Genomic DNA, 7,143 nt, shown 5'->3' with positions numbered 1-7,143 from the left:
AAAAAAAGTAGATCTCTAATTTCACAACTGGAAGTACTCATTAAGGTGAAAAATTATGTTATTTTCTCAAAGTTATAATACTCATCTAATTGAAATCACCAGAGAGTTCTTAAAGTTGAAGTTTCTCAATTTTCATGCTTTCCATAGGGAAATAAGTATTCTGGAGTTCAACTCTATAGTATTTCACTGGCAAACTTTCAGGTGCCATGAAGGGATGAGAGCAATGTGTGATGCAAGTGCCGCCCTCTTCCACAAGCAGTAAGTGGAGAAAGAGATTATGCCTAATAAATGCAATTGCCTCTTCTCCCATTATACAAAGCCAATCATAACACATTCTGACTTCAGTGAAACATTTGATATATTACAGTCAAACCAACCTAAAGGAATTAAACTTGTCTGAAAGGCTGTAGGCAATGGCTGATAATCATAAGTACTTATTTAGAGCTATTGCCCAGCAGTATATGCAGAACCACACAATGAATACAAGTGTGTTTAATGTTGCCAATAACAGGTAAGAAAGAAAGAAATACTGAGCATCCAGAAGGTTTCAGAATTTGTATAGTAGCAATTTTATTTCCTGCACCTGGGGATGAGACATTCCACAATGCCAGCTGTATGCTTGTTGCTACTGTAAGCTTGTTGCTTGTATTCTGCATGGAAAGTCTTTCTCGAATGTACACTTGTGTGGAGTTTGTTGTATCATAGGAATGTTTCCACACTTAATGTGATCTCCCATTTATTGAAATTCACAAAAGCACGTAAGTGGAGAACATTACTTTTAGTCTGGGATGATCCATTCTGAAGGATTTAGTATGGTTTTCTTAATGTTTCAGGACAGACTGGTCTGGCTGATTCTATTGAATTAATAGTTACATAGTGAAGAATTTCACAGGAAATCAGTATCCATCTCAGAATGAGGTGGGCGCTGCTTTTGTGGTGGTTTTTTTTGTTTTTGTTTTTGTTTTTTTTTCTGTTTATTTGTTTGTTTCCAGCAACCTAGGGAATAAATTACTGACTTTCCTAAAGCAAGAAAATACTTTGAAAAATAATAAAGCAGAATAATTGAAACAAAATCACTCCATCCATCCCTTGTGCTCTATCAATTTCTATTTGTTTTTTGTTTTTTGTTTTATTTTATTTTATAATTGAAGACTGAACATCATCGCTAGAGGTCTAGATGCTCTCAGAAAAGAGCACATGCCTTTGGAAAGAGCATCTTCTGTTAAATAATTATAATTATAAATATCAGGTCTGAAAGTAAAGGTTTTGATTTCCATTTTGAAAAGAGGATTCTTCTTCAAGACCCAAGACATTGCTAAAAAGATATTCAGATGATAGCATCCCATTGCAGTTGTCAGAATCTCCATGCCCCTAAGTATGATAAGGAAGAATCTTTTTGGCAATGAAGTTTCTGACTCTATATGCATGCGTGACAAACTGCGCAAAGGTGGGGTGAGGTAGGTCTGAAAATCAAGACTCATCTGCAAAGCAGAAGATAGATCTTCTGAAAATCGAACAGTTTCTCAGTAAGCTGATCATACACAGAAGGATATATTTGCTAGTAGAGTGGATGATACAGTGGATGCTCTGCAAATAACAAGCTTGTGCTCTTGACGGATGGCTAAAATGATCAAAAGGTCTCCTGCCTGTTCTCTTTAATGTCAGACAGTGCCTGTAATTATGAAAAATGTTTTGTATATGCATACATTCAATCTGTTATATTGCTCTGTTCTGAAATGATTGACATTTTAGCTTCAAATACTCGAGCAAAATGCAATTTGTACTTTGTTTTTAAGGTGGAAAAGAATCAGAGGCTCAAGTAAGGCAAAAACAGCAAATGATGTTCGCACAATCTAAATACCGACAAAAGGTCAGTAAGAATAAATTTGTTTATTTACTTTAAGAGTTCAAAAAAAGCTTTTTGTGAGCTGTTTCAGACTATAAAATTACAGCTACTCAACAAAAGAAAGTCATGAAACCTAAAGAAAGCTGCAGAAAACTAGAAACAAATGATCTGCACCAAAGAAAATGAGAAATCTGTCCACAAATATTTAGCAAGCCATATCACAGATCATATCTGAAATGATAACCTGTACAATTGCAAAGCTACTTGCTTACCCCGCTGTATCTTCCAGCACGCTGCCTACAATTTCACTTGATTTCAATTAATCAGTTCATCTTCCCCATTCAGTGCTGGAAGTACATAGTAGTTCCTGTTATAAAAGTTATAAATGCTTATAAGTTACCAGTCATCTGGGTATTCCTTGCATGGATGACTACTTATCAGTGCCAGCTTTCTCAGCCTTCCTAAAACCAATATTTGATGTAATGGTTGCATGGTCTGTCTTATTCAGTGTCTCATTTTAAAAAAAAATCTGGAAACTTTGATCAAACACTTTGGAAAGTGTTTCTGGAAACTTTGATCTAGTATTAAATATAGAGGTTGGAGCTGGATGATCCTTGAGGTCCCTTCCAACCGAAGCCATTCTATGATTCTATGATTCTATGAATCATGAGAGTCAAGTGAAGTTACCTTATGTATTCTTTATATGTACATGTGTTAAATATTTTTTAATGTTTGCATCACATAGCACAAGAGAGAAGAATATATGAAAGCAAGAAAAGCAGCTGAAGAAGCCGAAACCCTGAAAAAGAAAGCAATTCAGAGAGAAAAGGTAAAACATAGTTACTAGAGAATTGGAACCATATAACAAATGCTCATTAAATGAATATAGGAAGAATAGAGTAAAATTCATCCTGTCATGGTGGGAAATGCATTCAACGCATGAAAAGGTCATTACATAACCACACTGTGCTGAGCACTCCCTGAAATGCTGATACCTCTCCAGCCTATGTAGCTTGCACATTCAGGTGCATTACTGAAATGTAAGATCACTTTTCCTGCTAGCACTGACCATATATTGACACTAGCGACTGCTCACTTTCAATTCTTCAGTTTTATTTACATTTCTTTGTCTCTGAGTTACGATTTCAACGTACAACGATTTATTGTCTTGTGCTCTATAAGCCTGTGGAAAAATTCATTCATTACTCCTTGGTGGAGGCCAAGTAGCACTTGGTTAAAAATGTAACATGGAATTTAAACGAAAAAAGAGAAGAGGAGAAGCATGGTACTGATGTGTACAATAGTAATGAGGGAAAGGGAGATTTCAGGTTTGCAAAACAATAAAAATGATATTCTATGTGGAAGCTGTAGGCTGAGAGTTAATTCCCAAGTCATCACTAGATTGTGTACAAGGAGGTACATAAACAAAAATAACCTGAATTGCCTCTGGATGAGGCTCACTCTGTTCCCAGTCTTTTTGTGGTCAGTATTAGTTTTTGGTAATAAACCCAAACACAATAACTCTCATGGGCAATAAGTAGTAACATCTGAAAATGTCATTACCAGTTACCAGTTCATGTGTAGCTCCAGAAGCAATGGCAATAGCAATGGTAGAATGGGGATTCGTTATATTTTATTCAGCTATTAAATATATGTTGTTTGCCCATGGGCACTGGACAAGAAGAATGTTGCAAGACTGCAGTAATTTGTAGTTATACCTAGAAAATATATTGATGTATCTGTTTTCTTTTCATGCTCTTTAATTTCTTACCTTCACACCCACAGATTATAAAATCTTTATAGATGTTGTAGACAGTAAAACTGTAACTATCAGTTTCTTCTACAGGAAAGTGCACGTCTTTGCCAAACAAACTGTTTAATTTGAACAAATAAACTTGCACCCACAAAGCAAGCAAACAAAACTAAGAAGCATGAAATGTCACCATTAACCTTAATTTGTATGTTTGGATTGTCTTCTATAATAGTGATTGAACTCATGACATAATAGTATTTGACTGATGAAATTAGTATATTCCTTCTTGGAATATAGCATTCCAAGAATCTAATATATTAAAAAGTCAACTTTGTATAAGAAAAGTATGCTAGAAAATCATTAAAAGATGTTGATTTGGCTATCTCACCCTGCCTCCAGATGAAGGGCTCCAGAGACCTACATATGACAGAAAGTGAATTTTAAACAGCTGGTTTTATAGGTGCTATAGGCTTTCTGCAATTCCACAAACCTTCTTCTTGCTGACCAGTCTTTTTGCTCAACAAAAAACAAATTGTCTAACAGTCTGAAAGGAGACACTGACTAACTGACTTTACTGACAAAGACCCTGAAACTTTCACAACTGGAAAGCTACTTTGCCACCAAACACAAGTGGTGAAGCCCTATGAACTTAAAGCTGTTTGTGTCATTGCTTAAATACTTGTTTTGCACAGAAAAGCAACGTCTATTCTTCTTTTATTTGTGAGATAAAAAATGAGTATCTACCAAAGCAATATTTAAATGTGCTTCCACTGTGTGACTGTGTGCAAGAGTTCACCTGCCTGTCCCTGGTATTCTTTCATTGACCATGAGGTTAGCTGCTGGAATAACTACGTGTTTGGCACTGACTTTGTCTCTCTTCAGCTCCCAGACAGAAGATGGATCCTTCCCTCACCATTTTATATTCCATAGGACTAGTCTGTGTGAAATCTGCAAATCTCTGTGTGTAGCAGTGAGTGGAATTCAGGATCGCTTGTGCAGGCATCGTCAGGCATCTCATCCTGCAACTGGTTTGATTTGTCTGCAGGCTAAACCCAGACTCTATAAATTTGGCTTTTCTTTACTCTTAAGCTAGAGAGCTCTCAGAAATAATTTTACAGAGATTTTATAATGTTAGCAAGGGAGTTCCTGTTTCTGTATTTCTCCCTCATGCTGAGATGTGTGTCTGATCTTCAGAAAGTGTAGGAAAACAGGAGAAGCAGCATTATTTGCTCATTAGCAGCAGGCATTTGCAGTTTGGTATCTTTTTTTAGCCTTCACATGACAGATCTTGACCAGATTGAGCCATAACTTCCTTTGAGTCTTTTGGATGAAAGGACTTGTCAGAGTTTCCAAGAAAATAAACAAGCGGTTGATATTTGGTTCCTTGGTTTTTAAACTTTATGTATTTCTGCTGTACATCAAACAGTTTAACTTCAGTGTGCTGCACATTTTTATTTCATTTCATTCAATCTATGTTCCTGTTATCCTGCCTTTGGCATTTCCTCTGTATATTTTAAATGTTGGCAACATATGAAAAGATTAGAAGATTTGAAGTGTAAATGCTCAGTGTAATTTTACCACATGGAACTTTCTTACTTTTGCACTTACGTTACATAGTAACATTCCTGCCATCTTTAGAACCTGTCCTATTTATAACATACTGTAATTTAATTTTATTCTTTATCAAATCATGTGCTCTTTAATTTGGCTTTATTAATCATCATGAATGGCCTTTTTCGGGAATTTGTTAAAAACAGGCACTTTACAGACCTTCTGCTAGTGCTTTTCAACATGTTTACCTTCAATATCACAGCTGTTTCATGCTTGGCTTTGTTTCTGAAAGTTATGCCAAATGTGGAGTGCTTTGGCAACCTCTACTGATAGATTGTCATTAGTTAGAGAATGTTGCAATCTCATTTCCCATCATTTGTATGTGTCCTGAACAAGGGTCCCAGGGTAAACTTCCACATTAGGAAGCAATTGCACCACCATTTTAATATGCTGGAATTTTCTTCAGGCCACGTTTTGATGGGAAGGAAATAGGATATTTCCTTTTTTTTTAATGTAGTGGGAGTTGAGGGTGATACTGTGATGCTTGAAGGATTACATTTGTCCAAGTTAATAAAACTGTTTTCTATTAGAAGCTGGAGCAGGGTAGCTCCAGTGATTTTTGGATTTGAACTTTAAGGGAGGCTTGCAATACGATGGTGGGTCTGTGTGTCAAATTCTCTTTCAGACATAAAGGTATCAGCTTTCATGATTGAGTAGTGATTGTGCAAAGCATGGGAACTACCAGTGCTGCCGTGAGGGTATCTCTTACTGGCCAATAATAGATGCCAGTGAATTTTTGTCTTTTTTTTCTTCCCTTGTTAAGTTGCACATATAAGTGTGTGTCTTTTGCCCGACAATCATTCATCTCTGATTGGGGGGGTTGGAGCAAAGAAGATGTTCGTTTCTTGAACATTGCCAGAATTTACCCAGATTGTGGAGTGATACGCTTTTCACCTAATGCTCCTCATGAACTCTCCTTGCAACTTCTCACCAACCACAAAGTGGGATCTTGTCCTCAAAATGTATCAGAACTGAAATCATGGCTTAGCACTTATGATTTGTTGCTTTCAATACCCAGAACTGCCTTTTGACAGCTCTCCCACTGGATCTATCTACAGTCTATGTGTCAAAGAAGAATTGATTTGCCTCCTTTTGACTGAAATTTCATGAGCTACATACTGCTGCTCTGAGGAGGAGTTCGAATTGCCCTTCCATTGGAAAATGTTCAGTTTTATATTGAAGGACCTGATTTCTATTGTGATACTTAGATTTTCCCAGGAGTACTGTGTGTCAAGATTTTCGTTGACTCTTCCACTGCATGTAGTATCTAAGGTGGAATAACACTGGATAAGCAAGCATAAATGTCTCCCATTCTCTTCAACCTTAGCATTTATTCAAATTGGCCAGCATGTGATGCTCCTGAAGGCCATATGTCTACTATCTTGAATCACTGCATTTTCAGTGCTGCAGGATTATGATCACTTTTTGTATTCAGATTCTCATCCTCTACCTTCACGCTTCTTGCTATAACCAGTGTTTCATCAGTCATTGGAAGAGATGGTCCTAACAACAGCACAAGTGCTGAGAAGCTGTGAGGCCCCTGATGAGGGCACACCTGTCTGCCAGGACCATGGTGTATTTTTCTGTTTGATTCTGGTCTTTTGATGAACTTACTAGGAGCTATTTGTCTGGTCATGTTTGAATACTTTAAAATTTGGGATTGGGTCATTTGTGTACCTAATCACTGCTGAATTTTTTAGAATCAGAGTATTGAAATACTTGAATTGAAACAATCAGTTTGTTTCTTCCTGACTAGAAATCTCAAGTGTATTTTCTTTTTTTAATGCTGTAGGCAGAGCGACTTGAAGTTAAAAAAAGGCAACAAGAAATGCAAAGAAGAGAGATGTTCCTTGAAGATCAATTTCAGTAAGTAAAATTTGAAAGTTCCTCCTTAAATTCCCACATTTGCTTACTCTTTTAATTTGGGAGATTT

The 7,143-nt window shown here is 36.6% G+C and overlaps 1 long non-coding RNA gene across 1 annotated transcript; it reads left to right on the top strand.

Annotated features, from left to right (window-relative positions):
- Positions 1-1,776: 1,776 nt before the first annotated feature.
- Positions 1,777-7,104, top strand: LOC104917508. Its single transcript, XR_796918.2, has 3 exons — positions 1,777-1,870; positions 2,592-2,675; positions 7,003-7,104. It is a non-coding gene; the product is annotated as an uncharacterized LOC104917508 (long non-coding RNA).
- The last annotated feature ends 39 nt before the right edge of the window (positions 7,105-7,143 follow it).

Source organism: Meleagris gallopavo, chromosome 1 (genome assembly GCF_000146605.3).
Source record: "Meleagris gallopavo isolate NT-WF06-2002-E0010 breed Aviagen turkey brand Nicholas breeding stock chromosome 1, Turkey_5.1, whole genome shotgun sequence".
Taxonomy (NCBI): Eukaryota; Metazoa; Chordata; class Aves; order Galliformes; family Phasianidae; genus Meleagris; species Meleagris gallopavo.
Note: the sequence above shows the minus strand (reverse complement) of the source record. Positions and strands in the feature narration are given on the sequence as shown.